Source organism: Peromyscus californicus, unplaced genomic scaffold (assembly GCF_007827085.1).
Source record: "Peromyscus californicus insignis strain IS unplaced genomic scaffold, ASM782708v3 Scaffold_14__1_contigs__length_90479793_seg_2, whole genome shotgun sequence".
NCBI classification, from domain to species: Eukaryota; Metazoa; Chordata; class Mammalia; order Rodentia; family Cricetidae; genus Peromyscus; species Peromyscus californicus.
In genome coordinates this window covers 58,665,221-58,689,421 of record NW_026294436.1, presented here as the reverse complement: position 1 = coordinate 58,689,421, position 24,201 = coordinate 58,665,221, and the positions used below count along the sequence as shown (strand labels likewise).

The following is a 24,201-nucleotide window of genomic DNA, read 5'->3' as shown; positions in this document are numbered from 1 at the left end:
CTAAATTGATTTCATGGGAAAATTTCCTTACAGCCATGGGAAACAGAAAGGTAATTAAAAGAGAGACAAAGCAAAGGGTAAAAGAAAAAAAAAAAAAAAACATAGGCAGTCATCAAGAGATTGAAACAGACATTGCAACAATGAAGCAATGGTGACAATGTGGTAATGAAAGGGTTAGCAAAAACATTGTAGACATACTTTGTGAATGCAGTAGCAGAAAACCTTTCAGAGTGAATGGAGTGGTAAAGAATACAGTGAAGAACACTTTGTAAAAGTGTAAATGGAAGACAATGGGATGGAGAGAAGAAAAAATAAGAAATACAGGCTGTGTGCTAGCATTTAAAAAATGACTACCTAGAATGTACTCACACAAGAGTGAGCAGGGAGAGTCGGGGAAATAGAAATACTGTCTAGGGTCAGAGAAACAGCTCAACAGAAGAGCTCCACCCAGCAGAACAATGCCCTGGGCACAGTCTCCAGGCCTTCCCAACAAATAAAACATGGTCTAGTTGGGTGAATGAGGGGATAACAGAGGCACAGTGTTTTGTTTTGCTTTTTAGACTTTTTAAAATAGACTTTACTTTTAAAAGAAGTTTTAGGTTCACAACATCGGAGCTGAAGGTGCAGACGAGCCATGTGTCCCCTTCCACCTCACACACACAGCACTGCTGACGGAACATTTGCTAGGACTCAGAAAAACACACGGCCGGAAGTTCACTGCCCAAAGTCTACAGTTCCTATCAGGAATCCACCAGGACAGACTAGTTTCACTGCGCTTAAGCCTGCACCAGACTGCCTAATCATGCTTCCCTTCCCCTAACCACTGGTGACTACCTGTAGCTAGAGTTTTCCTGCCTGGCCCGCAGTCAGGACAAATCTCTCTCACCTGCGAGTCCCACAGCCACTCAGACCCAACCAAATAAACACAGAGACTTATATTGGTTACAAACTGTATGGCCGTGGCAGGCTTCTTGCTAACTGTTCTTACAGCTTAAATTAATCCATTTCCATTAATCTATACCTTGCCACATGGCTCGTGGCTTACCGGCATCTTCACATGCTGTTTCTCATCGTGGTGGCTGGCAGTGTCTCTCTGACTCAGCCTTCCACTTCCCAGCTTTATTCTCCTCCTTGTCCCGCCTACACTTCCTGCCTAGCCAATGGCCAATCAGTGATTTATTTATTGACTAATCAGCAACACATTTGCAATACAGAACATCCCACAGCAACTACCCCCCATCATTTTACCATCTCCACGTTCTTTTGCCTTGGTCAGAAGTTGTATATACAGAATCATACACTACTCAGCCTTTTCAGATTGCTGTCTCTTACTTAGTATGTATTTAAGTTTTCTTTGTGGGTTTTTTTGTTTTGTTTTGTTTTACAGTTGAAACAATTTATTTTAGTACTGAATAATATTCTATTGTCTGAATAAACATGTACCAGGCTTTTTCTTTTGGGCCACCCAAACCATGACTTGGAGACTTTTTTTTTTTTTTTTTTTTTTTTTTTTGGTTTTTCGAGATAGGGTTTCTCTGTATAGCTTTGCATCTTTCCTGGAACTCATGCTGTAGACCAGGGTGGCCTTGAACTCACAGAGATCTGCCTGGCTCTGCCTCCTGAGTGCTGGGATTAAAGGTGTGCACCACCACCACCTAGCGAGACTTCTTATTAGTAGTGAATGCTTAGGCTCCTATCTGGCTAGCTCTTTTAACTTAAATTAACCTGTTTATCTACCTTTTGCCTTGGAGCTTTTTCTTTTTCTTTCCTTCTGTATATCTTACTTTCACTGCTTCTCATGTCTGGGTGGCCTGCAGCTGCTGGCTTCTCACACCAGGTCCTCCAGGTATATGTTAGGCTTCTAGTTTAGTGTTTTTATGGGATTTCTGAGTGTGTGAATGAGTGGTTCTCTGATTCTTGTGCCTGCTCTCAGGCTCTTTTCCATCTGCTTCTTTTGTCTATTTCTGGTGTGTGGGTTTTTGTTTATTATATTATATTATATTATATTATATTATATTATATTATATTATATTATATTATATTATATTATTGTATTGTATTGTATTATATTGTATTATATTATATTACATATTATTGTCCTATTTGTTTTCTAATGAGAGACAGAAAGGGAGTAGATCATAATGGGAGAGGAGGTGGGGGAGGAACTGGGAAGAGCAGAGGGAGGGGAAATTGTAATCAGGATACATTGTGTGAGAAAAAAAAATCTATTTTTGCCAAAAGGGGAAATAAAGGAACACTTTTCATCATTGTATTACTTTTTCTCCTTTGTCAAAGATCATTCCTAACCAAGCTTATTTAGGTCTACTTTTAGGTGTTGTGCTCTGAATAATTAATTGTATTTTTTATTTTTAATTCTTTATATGTATGTGTGGGGGCCTGTGTGCATTTATGTGTACTTCATGTATGCAGGAAAGCGTGGAGTCTAGAGAGGGCATAAGATACCCTGGATCTGGAGTAACAAGTGAGTGTGCGCTGTCCCACGGGGGTGCTGGGAACCCACCCTGGGTCCTCTGCAAGAGCAGTCAGCACTCTTAGCTCTCTCCAGACTCCCATTTGTGTGTCATTTCTCCACTGTCACACTGTCTTGGTTTGCGCAGTCCAACTGCTAGTCTCAAAACTGGGTAGCATCAGTCTTCCAAACCTCTTATCCTTCAAGATTCCTTGAACTTTTCTAGATGTTTAACTTTTCCAAATAAGATTTAAAATCAACTTTTGAGTATTCATGAAGTTATTCATTGGAATTTTGATTACATTGAATTCATAGATCAAATTGGGAAATGACTTATGGACAATATTAATCTTCCTCTCCATGAACATGAGATATGTCTCCATTTTGTTCTTCAATTTATGTTCCCCATTTTCTGGTTTTCTCTATACATATATTGTACACATTTAGCTATATTTATGCCTAGGTGCATCATTTCCCAGGAGATATAATTGGGTTCTTACTTTCAACTTCTGTATATATATATATATATATATATATATATGTAAATGACTTTTGTTGTTTGGTCTGGTTTTGGTTATGGCTTTTTAAAAATCTCTTTTGGGATGGAGAGATGGTTCAGTGGTTAAAAGCATGGGCTGCTCTTCCAGAGGACCACTGTTTAATTCCCAGCACCCACATGACAGCTCACAACTGTCTATAACTCCAGTTCCAAGGGATTTGACACCCTCATGCCAATGTACATAAAATAAAATTAAATCAATTATATAAAAAATCTCATCAAAGCTTTCAAATTATTAGACACAAATTTATTCATTAGGCTTTTAATACCCTTGGGATCTGTGGAGACATCATACCTGCCACTTTCACATTAGTTATCTGTCTTTGTTCTGTTAACTGCAAGTTTTGCTTGTTTGTTCAGTAGTACAAAATACTAAGTGTCCATGGATTAAACCAAAAATTCCGAAATGACTGCACTTGGATATTGGAATCATCTGTTCTTGGGAGATGTGGTAATTCTCAAAATCGTAAGAGAAGGGAGGCATGAGAAAACCACATTTTCAGCTTCATTTGCAGGAAACTGAAGACAGATAACAATGTAGTTAAAACTGGGAAATTAAAAGTGTATTATCATTAGAAAAGGCTGAACGTGGCCAGGCACAGTAGTGCACACCTGACATCCAGCACTTGAGAAGTAGAGGGAAGACAATCGCCTCAAGTTGGTCCACATGTCAAGTTCTATGCCAGTCATGGCTTCAGAGAGAGATCCTAGCTCCAAACAGAAAAACAAACAAACAAAAGGCTAAAATAGCTGCTGTGTGTAAGTGGGATTGGAAGTAGGAACATATGAGGCAGAGTTACTCTTTTTTATTTTTATTTTTATTTTTTTTGCCCAGTGCGAGGGGACTAAACTGAGGACATTGTGCAAGCTGGGCCACACTCTACCACTGAGCAACATCCCCATCCCCAAAGGAGCTACTCTTCCCATGCTTACAATACTGTTTGAATTTTAAGCCAGAGCAATATATTAATTTGATAAAAAATAAGGATTAAATCTAAAACATAAGGGGCCCTGCTAATTTTCACTAAAGTATTTTGCTATGCCATCAGTTCCAGGATTCATACATAATAACATTAATACCAATTATGATCTGCAATAAAGTAAATATTTTAGAAACAGAATTAATTACATCCAGATAAATGAATTTATAAATGGTTCATTAGGGGGAAAAGGCATTTGGACTCATCTTGCTCAGAGTTAATTTTTTAAATTTTTTGGAGACACAGTTTCCCCTCTGTATCCCAGACTTCCCTTGAACTGGTGATTCACCCAGCTCACACATTCAGGTGCTGGACTTAAAGGCATGAACTACCTGTACTACAGTGCCTGACTCAGGGTCAGCTTCTCAGTAAGTAGTAATTCCATAAGGTGGATGCCTACTCCAGTGGAATGGAAATTATTTCATATTTTATATGTGCATGTTATATATAGGTAATATTATACACACACACACACACACACACACACACACACACACATACACAAGTACATAATTGCTTCAGACACAAAGCTAAACTTTATTGGTCAGTCACTGTGAGCTAACCTTTCCCTATGTTGCCTCACATGACACCACTACAATAACTCTGCCTCATAACTTAAGTTACTGGAACTGGAATGAAGACATGCAGTTACTTGCTCAGGAACATTCCACTAGCCTGTGCTTTAGTCTATTGTTTTCTGCTAAATTGTCCATTTTCTTCCCCTTGGTATGCCTTGTCTTTTAAAAACATGATGGAATAACTCCATACTCAATATACAAAACCACTTCCAGGAATGCAGACAGATTAGGCAGACCCTAGAAGGGTAGGTCCTACAATCCCCCAACTCTACCCATTCCTATTTCTTGCTCATCGCGGCCTTCCCTGAACCTGTCACAGAGCTCAAAATACAGCTACATTTCCTTCCACACAAGAATCAATAACCTCAAATTGTTCAAGATTCTTACTGCAAACAACAGAATTGACTCCAGCTAGTTTAATAAAATCTGTTTTCTTAAAGATAATAACCCCTCGGAGATCACTAAAGGCTAAAGGAACAAAGTCTGGTGTAAACTCACCGAAGAGGGGCCCCCGCCTCCTCCCCCACCCACACCTCAAACCACACTGTGAAACTGTTCTGAAGGAGGAAGCTCACTGCTGCTGACACCTGCAGAATCTCAAGATCTGGCTCCACGGCAACCACTACAACCTCAGTGCTAATGCTGCCTCTGTGCCAGCCCGACTGCAATTTCAGTTGGTACCTAAAAGCTAGATACCCCTAAAGCAGCCATGTTGGCAAGATGCGTGCCCCACGTGTTCCCGGTTTTTAGGCCAAAGGTGTCAGACTGAAACCTCACCTGGAAAGTACCGGTTAGGCAAGCCCTGGTCTGCTGCAGCCATCTGCTCTGCAAAGGAAGCTGAAAATGGGACTGACTTCTAGGTTGGGCAGGGGGCATTGACTAATACATGTGGAGTATTTGTAAGATGCTGGAAAGCCCCAAATGTGACATGTGCCCAGTTTAAAAAAAAAAAAAAAAAACTGTTCAAAGGAGACATCTTGAAGGCTAAACCCAAGATGCTGGGTCAGGAAAGCATGAGACCAGTGGCATCGTTACAAAAACAGGAAGAGGAGGAGGTGGTCAGGGCAGGTGAGAGAATGTGTGCAGGAAGTGTTGAATTTGAGGTTCTCGTGAGATATGTAAATAGAGAGGTGTAATTGAATATATGAGCCTGGAGCTTAGATGAAAGGTCAGAACTCTGGATAATGCAGACAGCATCAGCATACAGATGGCAGCGGATGCTGTGGAGAGGATGTGGCTGTGAGGAGCAGAGTGAGATGGAAGTATCCCATAGGGAACCACAGAACTCAGGCAGTACAACACCGGGCAGAGGAAGAGTGAGAAAGGTCAGGGCACTCGAGAGAGGAAGCAGAAGCGTGTGGACCTCAGAAGGCAGGGCACAGGAGCATGGAGATCAACAGTGTAGTGTACATTTGAACTGCTAAGAGGATAGATCTAGAATGTTCTCACCATACCCACAGTGAGAAGATACCTATGTGAGGACACACACACACACACACACACACACACACACACACACACACACACACACACACACGTATATACATATCTACATGGATTAGCTTGGTTCTACGATAGTCATTTCGCAAGGTTTATACACATGAAGACACCCCATTATGTCCTGCAAACACATACCTGTTATCTGTGTCAATGATAGCTCAGTGAAGCCAGACAGTTTTAGATCTTCTAAATAGTATTCAGATTTAGGAATAAAGCAGTTGCTATTTCCTACAGGTTGTAGCCCTCATTTCCTGACTTCTGCTCTAGCTGTCTTTGTTTATCCTGGGCCACACTGTCCTGAAACAAAGACGAACAGACAACAGGAACAAAGCAAATGGCCTGTGAGGAAGCTCTATGCTTCCTTTGCTGCCCTGTGGAGAGTTCTCCTTAGCTACTGCACACACAAGGGCCTCTGTTTCTCACGTGTGTTGTCCCTGCTCTCAATCTGGCACACTCACCTAGGAGTCTGCGGTAAGGCCTTCTCCATATCCTTCACTCCTCTATGCTGAGCTCCTGCTGCCTTGAAAAGATCTTGCCATTCTTTTCATCCCCCTTCATTTGATTAATTACTTATCCCAGCCAAGTCTGTCTTTACAGTTCACTTCTTCTAAAACTACTCTCAAATCCCCCAAGCCCAAACCCAGGATTCTCAGATCTTCCCATCACAGTAATATAATACACAGAGGCTCATGATATATGCCACCACAGCATACAAATGAAAATAACATCAGCTTGTGTGATCCTGAGTTAAGTCCCTTGGCCTTCTGAAGTACCTAGTCCATGAGAGTACCTGAGTGTACCTATAGGGGCATTATGAAAATTAAGAGCTTAGACACTTAAACTGTGAAGAAATGTTAACTGGAAAATATAAAACATTCAGTAAACACCGTATATTATTATTAGTATTATAGCATTCTTTTGTATTATTTCTGCTATTTTAATCAAAATTCAAACTATTGGAGCAGACACCATATCCAAATATTATTTATAAATCACTGTAAGCATCAGGCCAGCTATGGTGGTGCATTTAAGAGGTGGAGGTAGGAAGATCATTTCGAAGTCATCTTTGGCTACAAAGTAAGTTCAAGGACAACCTGGGTCATGTAAGTTCATGTTTCAAAATAACAATGACCAAAGAGAATGAAATATATGGAGATCTCAATCCACAATAGTTAAGTGCTTGATTTTTACTAATACACATAAAACCATTCCAAACCCCACTTACCAAGAGTCATCTTTAACCTACACACTAAAATTCAAGATGTATAAGGGCCCTGCTAATGTCCTCAACGCAAACTTGAAGAGTCTTTGATTCCTCTCGCTTTCTCGTCCCTCTCTCTCTGTTCAGTGCAGCTCAGACTAAAGACACTAGGGGCAAGGATGAGTCACAGGTGAGGGCAGGGACACGGAAGACAGTGAGGGGGCTTCGTCGACCTCTGGTTCTGCAAGAGAAGTGAAGCCAGTATGAGAGGACCATGCCTGTGCTGAACATCAGGATACCCGGGGATAAGAACAGGTTTTCTTTTCTAGTTTGCAGCCCAACATTTATAATAATCATTTGCTAATGAGATTTTAATGATAATAATCTATCATACCATTTCTACATATAAAAGACAGGTTCTTCTGTTGCATTTTCCTCCATAATTAGAAAGTTTCTACTTAACGCTTACCTTTCCCTTGTCGCTCACTCACTGTGTCAGGTGGGACAAACATTACAAAGTTATGGGAAGAGTCAATGCAGCTGGTGATAAGGCAGAGTAGTGACACTCACTGGGGCTTCGGATGGGCAGAGGGGCAGGAAAGGGACAGGCAAAGACAGACACAGAGTCATTTGGATATACTCAGGCTAACCGAAGATCCAGATGACTGAACTAGCCCTGACAAACACAGCAATGTGAGGTAGCGGTGTGTGTGTGTGTGTGTGTGTGTGTGTGTATCTGTGTGCCTGTGTGTCTGTGTTTGTGCATGTGTCTGTGGTGTCTGTGTGCATGTAACATAAAATCTCTGTCTCTGGCATCTGATTCCTATATCTTCCGGAGAACTGGTCAAGATGTTTTATAAATCAAATGACATACCTAACAACCACAAATGTGAAGGTTTGTGACATTCTAGGATTCCCATGAGCCAATCAGGCCTGTCATCTATTGATTTGTGATGTCAAGGACTTCAGCCTGATTCTCTAATTAAATTCTCAAAAGTTTGCTTCTGCAGATAGGGATCTAACAGCTCACCACAATGTCAATGAAGCTGTGATGTCCAAATACCAACTGCCTCTTTTCTCTATATGTTGATGGCTAAAACACATATGCATACATGAATACATACATACATACATAGATATCCATGCCTCATATTTTTTTCTCAATCTATGATCTAATTATCTTCTTTTGTTTGTCTTTTATTCAAAAATGATACAAAATTCTTCCTTAAAAAAAAAAAACCTTGCTAAGAGTTGTCATACACATGACATGATTTCCGTAGTCTGGTTGGCTTTTTTTTTAGCTTGGGAGACCACCATCCCTGAGCCTCTAACTTCAGTGGTTACCATCTTTGTTCCAAGTTATTAATGATACTCCTAACAACCCTGCAAAGCAATGTCATATCTATTTTGAAGATGAGTACATAGTGGCTTAGGTTTGTTATGAGCATGGCCTAAGGTCATGTGAGTAATGAATTACAGAAAAAAAAAATGCTGAACTTGAGTGAGGAGAAACCACAGCACAAACTCTCCTGCCCTACTCCATTGCCCCACACTGCTTCCTGGTAGGAAAGTGAAAGGGTTCAGCTCTAACGAAGGATGAACACGGAAGCACTGAAACACCCAAGCCTTGAGGTGGAAAGTAGCTGTCTACTAAAAGACTTCCCTCAGCTAGCTTACTTTTGCAGCCTCTCAGTCTCTGTCTGCCATTTCCTAACCTCTTCATTCTTTCCCTGGTTTTATTATTTTCTTCTCTAGATAACACACAAAACAAAGACCAGGGCCTCTCTGCTCAGCTCTTGAAAGTGCATACCAGCCCCCACAAAAATGGCCACTCCAGGACATGGTCCCTGAATCCATAAAGCGCATGATCACAAAAGGGTGAAAATAGTTTGCCACCATGAACTTACTCTTCTGGGGCTTCCACAGACTGCCTTCTGTTCACCCCCGCCTTACTTACTTTAATCATCTGTGGTTCAGTGACTGTCTACTTTAGAGTAACTCTGCTGGAAATTGTCACCACCCAGATCCTCCAATCCCATAACCCAGGGCTCATCCTCCCGGCTAAGAGTACATCCTGCTGACAGCTGAGTTACGGACCAGAATCAACTTCTACAAAGGGAGCCACCTTGCCCAAGGTCACGTCACTGCCTGTAGTCAGCTTACGGAAAGGTTGCCCCAGCTAGGGACGACTGGAAGCCATCCAAGCCTGGAGGACCAGAGCGTGCTTCGACAGCTGCCATTTTAAATGTGTGTGAGTTCTGCTTCTCCCTCTGTCCAATGCAGTGGAAATTCTCTCATTTACAAATGCTCCTGTGGATCCCACAGGCAAATCTCAGCATCTGCGTCTTGGAAACTCAACCTAATCCAATACTCTGCACTCCTAACTTCAGTCATAACCACAAATATTGTCACTTTAACGAACGGACAAGACTGAGATCTACCAGAAGGCACATGGATATAATGTCCAGACGCATATGAGGTGGTAAATGGTGTAGAAACTAAAATCTATGAAACATTCCTCTTTGTATGCTATTTGAAGTGTTTAATATTTCATAGCTTTGACATTGTAATATTTTCATGCACACTGACACTTAGATATCCTGCCCATTTCTATTTCCTTGTTTTTGGTGTCTATATAGAGAGTTAGATACTTTCTAGGCTTTACCTGATGAAAACTCTTAGTATCTTTGTGAATGTTCTTGTGTGTATTGGTTCATGCATGTGTGTAGATTGTGTGTACATATAATGGTGTGTATATGCATATGTAAGAATGTGTGTGTCCACATGGATATGTCTGTGCATGTATGCTGCTATGTGTGGGTTTTTGTTTTGTTTTGTTTTGTTTTGTTGGTTTTTCGAGACAGGGTTTCTCTGTGTAGCTTTGGAGCCTTTCCTAGAACTCACTCTGTAGCCCAGGCTGGCCTCGAACTCACAGAGATCCACCTGGCTCTGCCTCCCGAGTACTGGGATTAAAGGCATGTGCCACCACTACCCAGCTATGTGTGGGTTTTTATGTGTGGGTATGCATGTGGATATATGAAGGGGTTCGTGTCTATGTGTGCACATGTATGTGTACAGATGTATCAGTGTGGGGTGTGCATGTGTACATGCAGACATGTGCTGTGTATATGTGCATATGCATGCAAGTGAAAGTAGAATGCACATACATATCTCTGTGCATTATTGTGCATTTATGTGTAGGTGTGTATATGCTTTGTACTTGAAAGTGTATGTGTATGCATATTTGTGTGTGAGTGTATGGGTGAGTCTATACATGTGCATGTATGTCTATGTGTATATGTGCATGTGAATATTGGTACATGTATGTGTCCATGTACTTGCGTGTCTGTGCACATATATATATAATGTGCATGTTCATGTGCCTGCACACAATTTTACATCATGGTATTTATCATGGACAAAGAGATATAGGCACAGATTTAAATAAATGTCTATATATCTTGATACAATGTTAAGGTGAAGTATGTCAGTACAATCTGAACATGTAAAACTAAGAAACTAATCATGAAAATGACACACAAAACCAGTTCACTATATTGTAGAGACTGAAAGTAACCAGAAAATGTACTAGACAACCTGACTCCATGACTATACAAGCATCAAGAGCTTATGGGGACAGATATAAATGAAGCCCTAAATAGGCATATGCTGAACTTCTCAAAACATACCCCATAACTACACAGAAGAGAGATTTTCATAAGTTATCTGTCCAACCCCTGCCAGGCTGAGGTTCTCATCTTTGGAAAGGGCATGGACTGAAGGATAAGGAGGGTGAAGAACTACAGATGGCACCGTATCGGCAGGCTGAGAGAGGAAGGGATTTTCACTCCAGATCCCAGGAATGGGAGGAGCTGTTGGACCCCACTCTGTGCAGCTGCAGCTGCGGAGGGGACAGAGTCCCTGCCTGAGACAGAAGAGAAACAGATGAAAACTGGAGACAGAGTATGAAATACTGACCATATTCCCAATTTGTTTTTAAAGCAGTGAAATTCCAAACAGGCATTAATGCACTCACAATTTCATAACACTTACTAATGGAACAATGTTAGTAATGGCGTACAGAAGTCTACAAAATCAAGCATTCTACTCCTGCCCCACTGTATAGTATTAAAAATATCTAAATTTCCTGATGTTCAGTGGAGTGAGCGCTCTCTCTCTCTCTCTCCCTCTCTCTCTCCTTCCCTCCCTCCCTCCCTCTCATGTTTATGTGGTTTTTATATATGTATACACACACACACACATACACACACACATATGTATGTGTGTGTGTATGTGTGTGTGTGCAGGTGAGTTCCTCCATGCCCAGACATCCATGTTAGGTGTCTTCCCAATCTTGTATTTGAGACAGACGTGTCTATTTATCCTGGAACTCGCTGTTTCAGCTGCAAAGGGTAGCCAACTAGCCCCAGGGATCCAATTGTGTCTGCTCTCCCAGCAGCGAGGTCACAGGTGTGGATTATCCTTAGCTTTTCTGTGGGTTCTAGAGTTCTAATCACAGGTCCTCATACTGCGCAGTGAGCAGTTTACCTGAGACACTTCTTTATAACCGTGATTATGATTTACATACCTTCTAAATCAAACTGTTGACAGCAGAAGTGGCCGCAAACTGTTTGAAACGTATGTAAAATTATCTACTGATTTTGAAAATATACCTCTTCCAACACAAGTGTCCCATTTCCGGTGGACGCTTTCAACCACACTGACTGGTAGAACCCAGGGAGGAGGGAGAAAGACAGGTGCAAGGGAGGAGAGGAGGAGCAGTGAGGGAAAGAGGAGGAAGAGAGAGAGAGAGAAAGGGGAGATCAGAACATCTTCAGCGAGTGCTACATGATACAGGTGAAAGTGAACTACAAACATCATGAAGTGACTAGCAATATCCGTAAACTAAAAAAAAGATATTGTCATATAGAAGAATATATATCTTATATGTAAGAATTATATGTGATATCTCTTTTTAAAATGTATAAAAATAGCGTATTATTTAGTGATACCAACTCACAGCACTCAGTAGGCAGCAAAGAGACAATGGGAGTGGGAGCCAAGATGGAGGCCTTGGGAGTCCCAGCACAGTTCTGCTCCTGGACCAGGTGGTGGGTAGACCCAGGCCCACTTGCATCTTTACATCTTAAACAAGTGCTTATCGCTATTATGTGTGTGTCAACTATTATGAGTCAACTACTTTTAGGAACAATATACTCAGTGAGGAGATTCTTTTAAAATCGTTGGTGACTTGCCAGCTAAATAGCCCCCACCTTTTTTTTTTTTTAGCTATTTGTGAAAGTTTACATTTTCAAATCAATTTTCCAAAGTTAAGGATTGTTTTTAACTGCCTGCTTTGTACCTATAATTTATTTTCAGCAGATTATTCTGTGTTGTTTATGCTAGAAAAAAAGAGAGAGACGTATAAATTCTCAAAAAAAAACCATACAATTTTCTTGTGTTTTACCATTTATTTTATTAAGCTCACTTGTTCTTACCTTTGTTATTGTTACAAAAGCAATTTAAATCATTGCTTTAAAAATGAGAAAATTCAGACAAACAAAAGTAGGATAAAAACCACTTGCACTGTTGAGAATATGAAACTCTCGCCAAGTGATTTTCATTGCTGTCTATGAATTAATATAATTATGGAAAGATGGGCTATTTTGGTACAAATGTCCTACAATTTACCATGATTCATTTAGCTAATCTAACTCAAGAGAAGAAAATTTTTGGAAAAGGCCCGTTTTCCTCTTTATCCTAAAGAATTTGTAGACTACTCTCAATGTAGGGTATATATGGAGCCTGGATGAAAAGTGCTTTTCAAGGGTCAATCGCAGTCCACCAAGTTGGGTCTGTGAGCCAACCAACCCCCATAGTCTGATTTCTGGTGTAGAAGGAATGATGTCCTACATCTGCCATTGGGGCCTCGGGACCTCTGTGCACAAACAAGTTCCTATTTTTCTAGTTTCACAGCTGTGCATCAGATAAGACACACTCTAACCTGCTTTTTTTTTTTTTTTTTTTTTGGACTTTCTTCTTTGCAGCCTATACTGAAAAGTACCTAGATCACCCTGTACCTAGACCATCATGCCCAACAGAGTCTGTGTGACCTGTTTAAGACCCTGTGTTTGCTTTGCAATCGAAAAACCTAGTCTTAAAATAGCATGATGAATATTAGGCAATCTGTGATGGCAAGAAACATTTGAAACTTTAATCACCTAATTAGAAATAGTCTACTTTGTATATTATTAAGAATTCCCTAAAGAAGTAGGACCATGGAAAAGAAAACCACATAAATCTCGGTTTAACACTTCAGCGGGTAGCTGTGAATGTTAACTGTGTGTCACAGTTATTACCATGATGAGAGAAGGGTCCAAGCTGGGAAGAAACTGTAGAGTATAGAATTAGGTCTGGATTATATTAAGTCATGATAAACTTTGAAACAACTCTTCGCACATGTTCATTTTTAAGACTATTGTCAAGTGTTCCAGTCAAGTGTGGGTCTGGTCTCTGGGAAGACTGCTACCAAGAGAAAGGGCGATGTACCCTGAAGTAGCATCAACTTTGTTTAGATCCTCATGCATGACTAGTGTTATCCATCCATAATGCTACCAAACGCTAAAAAGATCCTTCGTGAATCAGCTATCCAAACTCTCCCATCTGTGATTCAGAGGAAGCAATGCCATAAAAGGAAGAGCAGGAATTTGAGTGTGTGTGTATGTCTTCAAGTCCTGGTCCTTACATTCACTGGCCTCAGGCATGTTGCTTGCCTGCCTGACTCTTGAATATAAAATAAATACATAAAGACTGTTTGGCAGGAATATTTTAAAGAGAAACAGGAAGTTGTCAAAATGCCACTTCCCACAATGACCAGTCATTTAGTAAGCTTAGGAAACGCCTGATGGTAACGTATGCCAGGGGAATAACAATCCAGGATTTAAATGAAATGCTGTTCGTTTCTACCTCAGGTTTTTGTGGGTTTTGCTGCTGTTTTATTTTTGCAGTCTTGTTTTCTAGCTATGACACACATTTTAAAAGTTTCTTGACTAGATTGCTTCTCTAAACATTTCCTAACTCCTCTGGCCTACTAATGCTTCCACAGCATATGATCATACACAGAGGTGTCAGCAGCACTTTCCAGCCAGTCCAGCACAGGCACCCAGTTCCCAGGGAGAGCCAGAGCTGGCAGGACTGAAGCTTGCCAGTGCTCAGTAGCTGCTCCTGGCAATGCACATGTATGACCAGGGGTGTTTCCAGCCATGAGGAAAAGAGTTGTTTCCATGGGTTGGGTACAAGGAAGCTACTCAAAGATTCAATAGACCATTTGTAACAAAATAAAACAATCACACAAAAGCCAATAATAGTAATAATAATAATAATAATAATAATAATAATAATAATAATTGTCTCACTGGAAATATAAACCACACCCCAAACCAGAATTCCCTTCATCCTTAAACCTCCTGCCTGCTGGTGATCTCAGTGAGTTCCTGGACATTGGGTCTGTCTGGCTGAAACAACTCCAAAGCTCAGAAAATATAAAAAGAATTAAATTAAAGGAAGTAGGGAGTCCTCAAGCTTCTCTTTCAGAATACAAGAAAACAAATCTTTGAACTACAGGAAACAGAAGGTTAAATTTTCTCCCAACCTCAGGGAAACCACTATACTGTGTAGTTGCATAGTCTCTGAGACCTGCTATCCCCCAATGGCCACTTGCCCATGCTATCCTTCCAGGCAGTACCCAACCCTGCTTGGAAGGAAATCCTTTATGTTTTGCAAGTTTCTTGACCATACACATTGTGTGTGTGTGTGTGTGTGTGTGTGTGTGTGTGTGTGTGTGTGTGTGCACATGTTTAAACAAATGAGTGAGGTAGAAGGCTCTAATTGCACAGCTCCTTCACCCTGCTCTTTATTCATCCCAGTCTCTTCCTCTTCCAGGCTGTTCCTCAAAGCATCATCTTCAGGACAGCCTCCCCACACACAGACCCACAATTTCACAGCCACAGCAAACTACTATAGAGTCCGAAGGGGCGTGGGAAGCTGGTGTGAGGCAAAGAACACAAAGCAATGCAAGTGAGGATGGACTTTAGAATCAGTGCTCAGGATTCAGTGTCGTTTCTCCACTTGGCAGAGTTAGCAGGACAGCCACCCCAGCTCACTTGTCCTACGTTTAAGTCTGTAACTGTCAGATGAAGAATTATATCAGTACTAACCTCATCGAGATGTTGGGAAATTCAGACTTGTTAACATGTATGAAACACTTAGAAGTGTTTTGCTACCTGGTACAAATGATAGTTGTGAGCTCACATCACAAACTTGGCACCTTGGTTTTCTAACTCAAGAATCATGGAGACTGTAACTACTCAGACACAAGGAAAAATAAAGAGACCCACTTCATAATGAAGTATGTTTTATCCCAGGAAGGAGGCTCCTTCGTCTTTCCCACTTTATAGATAATCCATTTATGAATACACAGTTGTTGCTTATTAATCTGTATGGTATCATTCAGAGTTGAACAGATTCAACTGCCTTGAGTGGATCAGCTATTGCTAGCTCACACTTAAGATCTTTCATACCCAATAACAATAATTTAAATCTCTTAAACTTATCAACACAGATATCCAAATCCTTCTGAAACAGAATTTCCTTACAGGCAATCTTCATTTCACCATAGAAAAATGTTAAGAGACATAGAATTCACAGATCTATGCAGATCTTTTTAATCATATACCAGGCACAATGCTGGCCCTGAAAAATATCAGAGAGTTTAAAATCTAGAATTAGGTCCCCACCCCATTCAGTTCCCACATTGCATGTGTTAAATATAAAATTTATTAGAAAAAAATAAAAATTTTCCTTAGTCACACTAGCCACATTTCAAGTGTGTTTGCTGGTCATGTGTACGTAGGAGCTACCATATCTAGATAGTGCACATAAGGAGGAAAAAAATCAACATAATTAAATAGACAAAGAGAAGATGTTATTTGTGTTAGGTAGTATCCTGCTGTTATAACAAAATTCATGATGTAATCTAGCTACAAAGAAGAAATTTTATTTGTCCTCACCGTTTTAAATGTTTCAGTTCATGACAAACTGGCCCCATCATTTTGAGACGGTGGTGGCACAGTCTGTCGTAGTAGGGACATATGACAAAAGCCATCTTTTACTTCATGTTGATAGGAAGTGAAAGAGAGGGATGGGAGGAGAGATCATGTCCCTAACGTCTGATTTTGGGAAATGACCTCATTGATCTTACTCCCACTTGGTCCCCTCTCTTAAAGGCTCTACCACCTGTAAGAGAGTGACAAGCCTCTGACCCAGGGACCTTTGTAGAGCACTTAGCCAAACCACAGCAGAATGGAGATGCTGTGATGGAGAAACAGAATGCTGCACGGAAAACCTTGAACCTGACAACAGACCTAGAGATAGGAAACTGTCCTATCATCAAACACTAGGCAAGGTGCTTTCCCCGTACACTTGGAGAATTCTAGAACCTGATTTTTGAATGACCTTGGAAAGATGATAACAAGTCCTCCAGAAGGGGGCGCTAAAAAACAGAGCAAGGGTTTCAGGACACAGATTTTTAAAAGGAGTGATGTTGATAACTACAGACCAAACTAGAATTCAGCATAAGTTTTGTTTATACCACCACACTTGGTGGAGACTATCCAAACACGACTTTTGCTTACAATCAACCAGCTCTGTTTCTTCTTCATCTGGCCACATAAATTCCTTTATTGTCAACTGAGAGGGGAGTTAGACATAAGTATATCTCCTGTCTCCTTTCCATTAGAATTACAATAAGGTTTTAAAAAAATAATGTATTAGAGGCTTCTATGTGCATTAGGCAGTGAGCCCTTGCTCACTTCAGTAGTCTAGGCTGAGACTTAGTTGCTAAATCAACATCTGAGCACTTATCAAGTACCACCCATGTGCCGTGTGCTAAACAGATTATAATGCGAACACAGATTTTTCCTTTATAAGGCCTCAGTCGAGGCACATGATAAGCAAGTGTGTTCTTAAGCTAACTGCAGTTGTAATGAGTGCTACGGAGGGAACAGATAGGTGACAAGGATAGGCTGCCTTAGTTTGCTCAAAGTCCAGACCCAGCGGAGTTTGGGAGTTGCAGACATACAATGACATGAGCTGCATTGCTCAGTGACTTTTTCTGTCTGTATTCAGTCACTCTGGAGACGGTTTCAAGCAGGAAGATCATCGGAGTCTTGCAACAGAAAGTTGGTTAAACTCAAGAGTAACAGATATGGAGGATGGGCTGTTTAACATCCGCAACCGTCGATACAACAATAGTAGAAAAAGCAACGAAGGCAGATGAGGCTAAAACACACTGAGAATATATCATTCTAAAACTGTAAGGTAGTGAGAAGGGAGTGAAGGGAAGAAAGCAAGGGCCCTAATTAGTATGAAAGTCGAAGGGAGAACTATTTGGGGGAGGAAAAGGGACCGGAAGTAGTGAAGAGGGTGAGAGTCCTAGAATGAGACCCAGTGTTTCATATGCTAACCAAAGCGGGGGAGGGGGGGGAGGAGTGGGGGTGGGGGTGGGAGTGGGAACCTGCAGACACGGATGAGGCCAAAGGGGACAGGTAACGACAACTCGGTAACAGAATTAAAAGAAAATGCAAAGTCAGGAAGGATGCCAGTCAGAGAATATGTTGAAATTTTATTGTTTCCAGAAGAACAGGTTTCTGGGAATGGTCACAGGACCAGGTGGCTAACATGTTGTAGCTGTGAAACATAAGGTGGTGACATCTGAGACGTGAGGCTGGGACGCCCCCCGCAACGCACAGCTCAGGACTCATCTCACAGTCTGTCACAGGTCTGCACTGCCGTTCTTCTCAGCGTTACCAGACCCTGGCTCTGCAAACGCTCAGCAAGTCACCTAGCAACTTAACCCTAGTCAGTGCCTGTGGCAGCAAGGAACCGACCAGGTAGCGGCTGCCCTTGATCTTCCTCACAGGGGCTGCCAAAGAGCCACACTCAGCACCACAGGCTCCAGCCGAACAGAGCCATTCTAAATCTTCTGCCACCTTCCTTCCTAACACCCTCCCCTCTGGGACACCAACGCTGTTCCCTCTTGAAACTTTTCCTTTTCAAAATCGACTTGGCACCCTAAAGAGATCGTTTTTGGATTCATTTTTGATTTAAAAAAAATAACATTTTATTCACCTTTCTTTTCCTGATATTGATCATAATCTTAATATATACAACACTTAGTGAATGTCCAAGGGGGGCGGGAATAGGAAAGGCAGTGGTGGGGAGAACAGAGGGAAAGGAGAAAAGAAGAAATTTGTGGAACCGGAGAGGGAGGTGACAGCAGCCAGCAGGGCAAAACTCGATGGATTCAGAGTGTCACTATGATGAAGGGAAGAGGCTGAATTAAGTAAAACCTGACCATGATATCCATCTGAATGTGAGTTTGTATTGTCTTAGGCCTGGAGAGTCTAGAATCTTAGGCGGCTTCCTCTACAACTAACTGTGAATCAGGGTGCATGCCTTCCTTTCCATGCACATTAACCTGTAGAAGAAAACTTGGGCCTGGGGAGATGCCTCACCTAAGTACGCACCATGTGAAGGTGGAAGGAAAGATCTGACTCCACAATAATAGCACATAAAATAAATTCAAGATTTCTGAAAAGGAAGTGTGACTTGTGTAGAAGGTGCTGAGATCAAAGACAAGATGTACTTACTCAAGGCTCTATGCCTGGCTGACCCTGTGCCCGAGTGTGCTACCTGGTCCCCCTGAATCTCAATGCCCTCATATAGAAAATCAAGCTAATCACATCCACTTCAGGAGCTCTGAGATAGTGAGATAACTAAAGTGAAAATCTTTGCTAATCCCAAGGGCACAGCACCTGGATGTGATTACTGTCATTGGATTTAATCTCCGCTTGGCTTCGCCCGGCCTATAGATGATTCAGCCACTATGGGCTGTCTCATTTGCATACAGAGCAAGGACTAGGTCTTGCTTTGGGTACTAAGAAGTTAGATGAGTTTACACAGACTCATGATTTCCACAGTTTCCTTGGTTTCCCCCCTGGTCTGCTCTGTCAATCAGTGTGTGTTCATAGTAACCACCAGCCAAGTCTTCATCTCACAGAGTATACAACAGAAAGACCAGTTCTTGGGATCCAGGTCAGTCTGCAGAGAGCCAACTCCTCCCTCCACCCACTAAGGTAGGATATAGAGCAGGAGAAGAGAGAAGCTGTCCGTTACTTTTAGTTCCAGACATGGCATGCATACAGGAATAAAATGACCAAAATAATCTTTGTCTCTATTTTTAAATTAGTGCTCAGCTCCGACCAGAATACAAGAGAAGAAAGGCTCACAACTGACTCCTTTTCTTTACATTGTCCAGCAAGTTTTGCCTGTATTCTCATTTTTTTTTCTTCAGCAGCCTCCCCAAAGGACAAATCCAAGCATCGAGAGACATTTTAACTGGTTTTCTCTCTCTCCAATTTCTTATGTATCACTTCTCTTTTCTCAAATCACTCATACCAACCAAAAAAAAAAAAAAGGATGTGAGAGGATTTCAAAAATAATTTCAGAAGCTAGTTTGGAACCGCATTAATCCCAGAGGTCTGGTAGAAAAATCTGTTCTGGCTACTGTTTTCCCCTGGGATTTCTTGTATCTAGCTCTCTCGCTCTCTCATCTTGACTTTTCTTATTTGTAGTTTGTTTTTGTTTCCTTCTACAAAGCTTTTTGCCTTTCTCCAAGCAGACATTAGGATGTGTGCAGGCTCAGGTAACTGCATGTTAAAGAATATGAAGAAACAGTGCTGATATTATGGGGTGGGAAGAGACTATTCCAGGATTGGGCAGTAGAGGCAGGACCATGGAGATGACAGTTCTTCTCTCCTGCAACTGAAGCAGATTGTGAATTATAGGGGCTGGGGATATGGTTTAGTCAGTAAACTGCCTGGCATTCAAGTCTGAGGACATGAGTTTGGATCCCCAACACTCATGTAAAAAGCTGGGCATGGATAACACACTGCAATTCCAAAACTGGGAAGGCAGAGATGGGTAGATCTCTGGAGTTCTCTGGCCAGCCAGCATAACCAACTCATTGAGCTCCAGGTTCAGAAGAGACCCTGCCTTAAAAAATAAGATGAAGAGCAATCAAGGAAAATACCCAACCTTGACCTCTGGCATACACACACACACACATACACACACACATACACATACACACACACACACACATACACACACACACATATACACACACACATATACACACACACACTCCACAAGTATATACACATATCATACACATGTACACCAGAAGTCTATCAATCAATCAATTTAATAAACAAATAGAAAACAAGCTTGAATTCCAGAGCACCTTCTTACAGCAGCTACTCATGGTTCTCAAACATTTTAAGTGTGCAGCTGAGGGGACTGAATTTTATATTGCATTTAATTTTAATTAAAAACATAAACTAAATTCAGTTTCTAGAAAATCAGTATGATTAAAATTACTTGAATATATAAGCCTACTTTTTCAACTGTAAATTTTGTGAATTTTAAGTATATATAAATATAAATTTAAATATAGATGAAAATTTATCATTGGAATTGATGAACTCTGAGAACAAAATATACACTAGAGTTTTAAAGACTTAGTACACATTTTGGATACTTTTGACTTTAATCAAATATTGGGCTGATGTTATTTGTTTTTGTTTTTAATGTAGCTACTAGAAAATTTAAATGTATGTACTTGTTTATATTTCTATTAGTCTCTACTTTCCTGATAACAGAGACTGTGTGGGTTAGAATTCCATGTTCTTTTCCTTCCAGCTTCTAAAATGGGATCAAAGATGTTCTCTAGTCCTTTGATAAAGAACTGCCCGATAGTCCCTACTGCACAGACTGCATGTGAGATGCGACTGACTTACGTAAGCATGCAATCCATGAGGCATCCCTGACGCCTGGCATGCTCAACATATGCTATTATTATAGTTGGAAGTTTATATTTATCATGCTATGGGGAGAGCAAGAAACGGCAAGGGACTTTGAAATGTCAGAGAGAATATTTCACCTTCTTAGGAAAGCCTTACAGCAAATGTCCATTTCATTCCATTAGACACTGGACCACAGATGCCTAAGGCCTTGTTCTCAGGAGATGCCTAAGGTCTTGTTCTCATGGAGAGCTGCTCCATATTAGGTCACTGCTTGCTGTTGCTTGAACACCTTCTTACAAATCTCCAAAAGCCACATCTAACAGGTGGGTGTCCAGATTTAATTTAGAAAAGCACTCCAGGAAAAAAAAAATGTGGTACCAAGCCAGGAGTGTAGTGTGCTCTGCTACTGCCTGACTTTACTTATCTGATGGGGTTAATTCCCCATCAGTTAAATACAGATAATAGGAGATGGTATTGTGAGGATTTAATAAATAGCTTGACAGAGAGAGCTCTATAAACCACACAGAACCGTGCCAGTGCCAACATGCCCTCCCCTGAGAACCACTGCAGCAGGATGCCCCCCCCAACACCCTGTGCAGAACATACAATTACTTCATGGGAGTATCCCTTAAGGACCTTCACTCTGCTCTACGTTCCCTGCAAACTTGTCTGTGATTAAACAGCCAACCCCTATAGTGTAAAAACTTCTAAAACTCCTTTAGAAAAAAAAAAAAAAAAAAAAAAAGCCCAAGATAGGCACTTAAAGGATAAACTAGTAAATCAATAGCAGATGTTCACATGTCAGCTCAGTCAGCTCATTCTGTCCAGCAGGCATCTGGCAAGTCTTTGAGGAAATGAGTCACCAATCAGGAAAGATTTTTTTTTCATTATTATTCCCACAAGTATAAATATAAATATAGTACGTGGTACACAGTAAGAATGTGGGCTAGGGGTATGTGGTGTGACTGAAATTAGGTGATCAGACTATGTCTCTTTGAGAAGGTAACATTTAAGTCACATAAATTATGGAGAAAAATAGAAGGAGTATTTCTAGATTCAGGGGAAGGTACACAATATTGTCCCCGTATTAAATAGCACTGGATTGTTCACTTAAGCTAACTGCATGCAAGTTCACTTCACTGAAGCAGTAAACTTGATCTTACATGATTTGACCAAAAACTACAACAACAAGCATTATTCTTGGCTAATAAAAAATGACTTGTTCCCACAAAATTCATAACATGGGACTTATGAAAACATGACTAACGTAGTATACATCATTCTGCATAAGGAATAATCTTAAGAGGGCTGGAGAGATGGCTCAGAGGCTAAGAGCACTGGCTGCTCTTCCAGAGGACCCGGGTTCAATTCCCAGCACCCACATGGCAGCTCACAACTGTCTGTAACTCTAGTTCCCTAGGATCTGACATCTTCATGCCAATGCACATAAAATAAAAGTTAAATAAATTATTTTTAAAAGAAGAAATAATCTGAAGCATATTTTTAAAAAGAGGAAAACAAACATGGGCAGGAAATATCATATGGAGAGATATAAGATGGTTCCACAAAATTCAAATATTTCAACTGACAGAATACACGTTAACTAGACTCTTGGCTTTAGAAAGGATGTTAAACTGGATTTAAACCCACTGTAGTCCTTACAGTGTTTACAAAAGACACACTGAGGGTATGACAATACTGAATAACTGAAAAGCAAGGGATGTGAACGTATGTATCAGTCAGACACTAAGCACAAAAAACCCAGTTAGAACAGTTATATTAATACTTGTCAGAGAAGACTATAAGACAAATAGTGCCATTAAGGACAGAGTTGCTCTACAATGATTAAACGTTAAAGTCACCAAGGCGATATAAAAATTCTAAGCATAAATGCACCTCGTTGAATAAAGTCAACAGCTCTTGGACAGTTCTCCATGAACAAATGATAAACGTACCATGATAGTCAGAAATTACAAAACCCTTCCTTCAATAACTAAACTTTCAAACAGCCAAAAAAAGTAGAAAAGTTGAGCAACATAATTAACTATTACAAAACACTTCCTTCAATAATTAAAGTTTCAAATAGCCAAAAAAAAAAGCAAAAAAAGTAGAAAAGTTGAGCAACATAATTAACTACATCCCGATAGATACTTAGAAATACTTGTCACGTTTTCAAGAAGTCCACAAAGGTTACCAGTGAATTGTTTCTTTTCAGTTGTAATGAAAATGTAATAAACAAGCCGGGCAGTGGTGGCGCACGCCTTTAATCCCAGCACTCGGGAGGCAGAGCCAGGCGGATCGCCGTGAGTTCGAGGCCAGCCTGGGCTACCAAGTGAGTCCCAGGAAAGGCGCAAAGCTACACAGAGAAACCCTGTCTTGAAAAACCAAAAAAAAAAAAAAAATGTAATAAACAAAAGCAACTCAGGGGAGAAGAGGTTTTTATTTTGACTTACAGTTCCAGAAGAGTAGATTTCATCACCACAGGGAAAACACAGCAGCGAGCAGGGAAGGTGGGGTGGCGGCAAAGCCAACCGGAAGCTGGCCAATTTCAATTCTTGCTCATACAGAAAACAAAGGAAGAAGTGAGACACCTCTCACAGCCTGCCCCAGTGACACACTTCCTCCAATAAGTACATTTTTTTCCCAGTACGTTCCACCTCCTAAAAGACCCAGAACCTTCCCAAACCACCAGCTGGTATATAATCAAACCACAACAGTTATAGGAATCATCTCTCCCCTAAATTCTAGGAATTGAACTATGGAAAGGGAAAAGTGGGATCCAATTTTAAGCGGACTGAGATAATTTTTCTAGTACCTAATAAACTAAAAGAAATAGAGATTAAAAAGCATACACAATTAAAAAAATAATAATAAATGCCATGTCACTTGAGCATCTGAGGTTATGAAATAATATATGATCTGCTTGGCATTTCTTAAATGCTAAGGTTACTTACAATAGAGAGTGGTGCCCTGACGCTTTCAAGCTAA

The 24,201-nt window shown here is 40.7% G+C and overlaps 1 protein-coding gene across 6 annotated transcripts in view; it reads right to left on the bottom strand.

Annotated features, from left to right (window-relative positions):
- Positions 1 to 24,201, bottom strand: part of Aim2 (absent in melanoma 2) — a 74,856-nt gene that overhangs the window by 20,270 nt on the left and 30,385 nt on the right. For 3 of the 6 annotated variants that reach the window (XM_052737688.1, XM_052737690.1, XM_052737689.1), the window contains exon 2: positions 23,667 to 23,767. The exons of 2 other annotated variants lie outside the window; for them this stretch is intronic. The gene's annotated coding sequence lies outside the window, so the exon portion shown is untranslated. Of the gene's footprint in view, positions 1 to 7,312; positions 7,516 to 23,666; positions 23,768 to 24,201 lie in introns of those variants that run through there. One more of the 6 variants, XM_052737693.1, reaches the window with a different exon arrangement.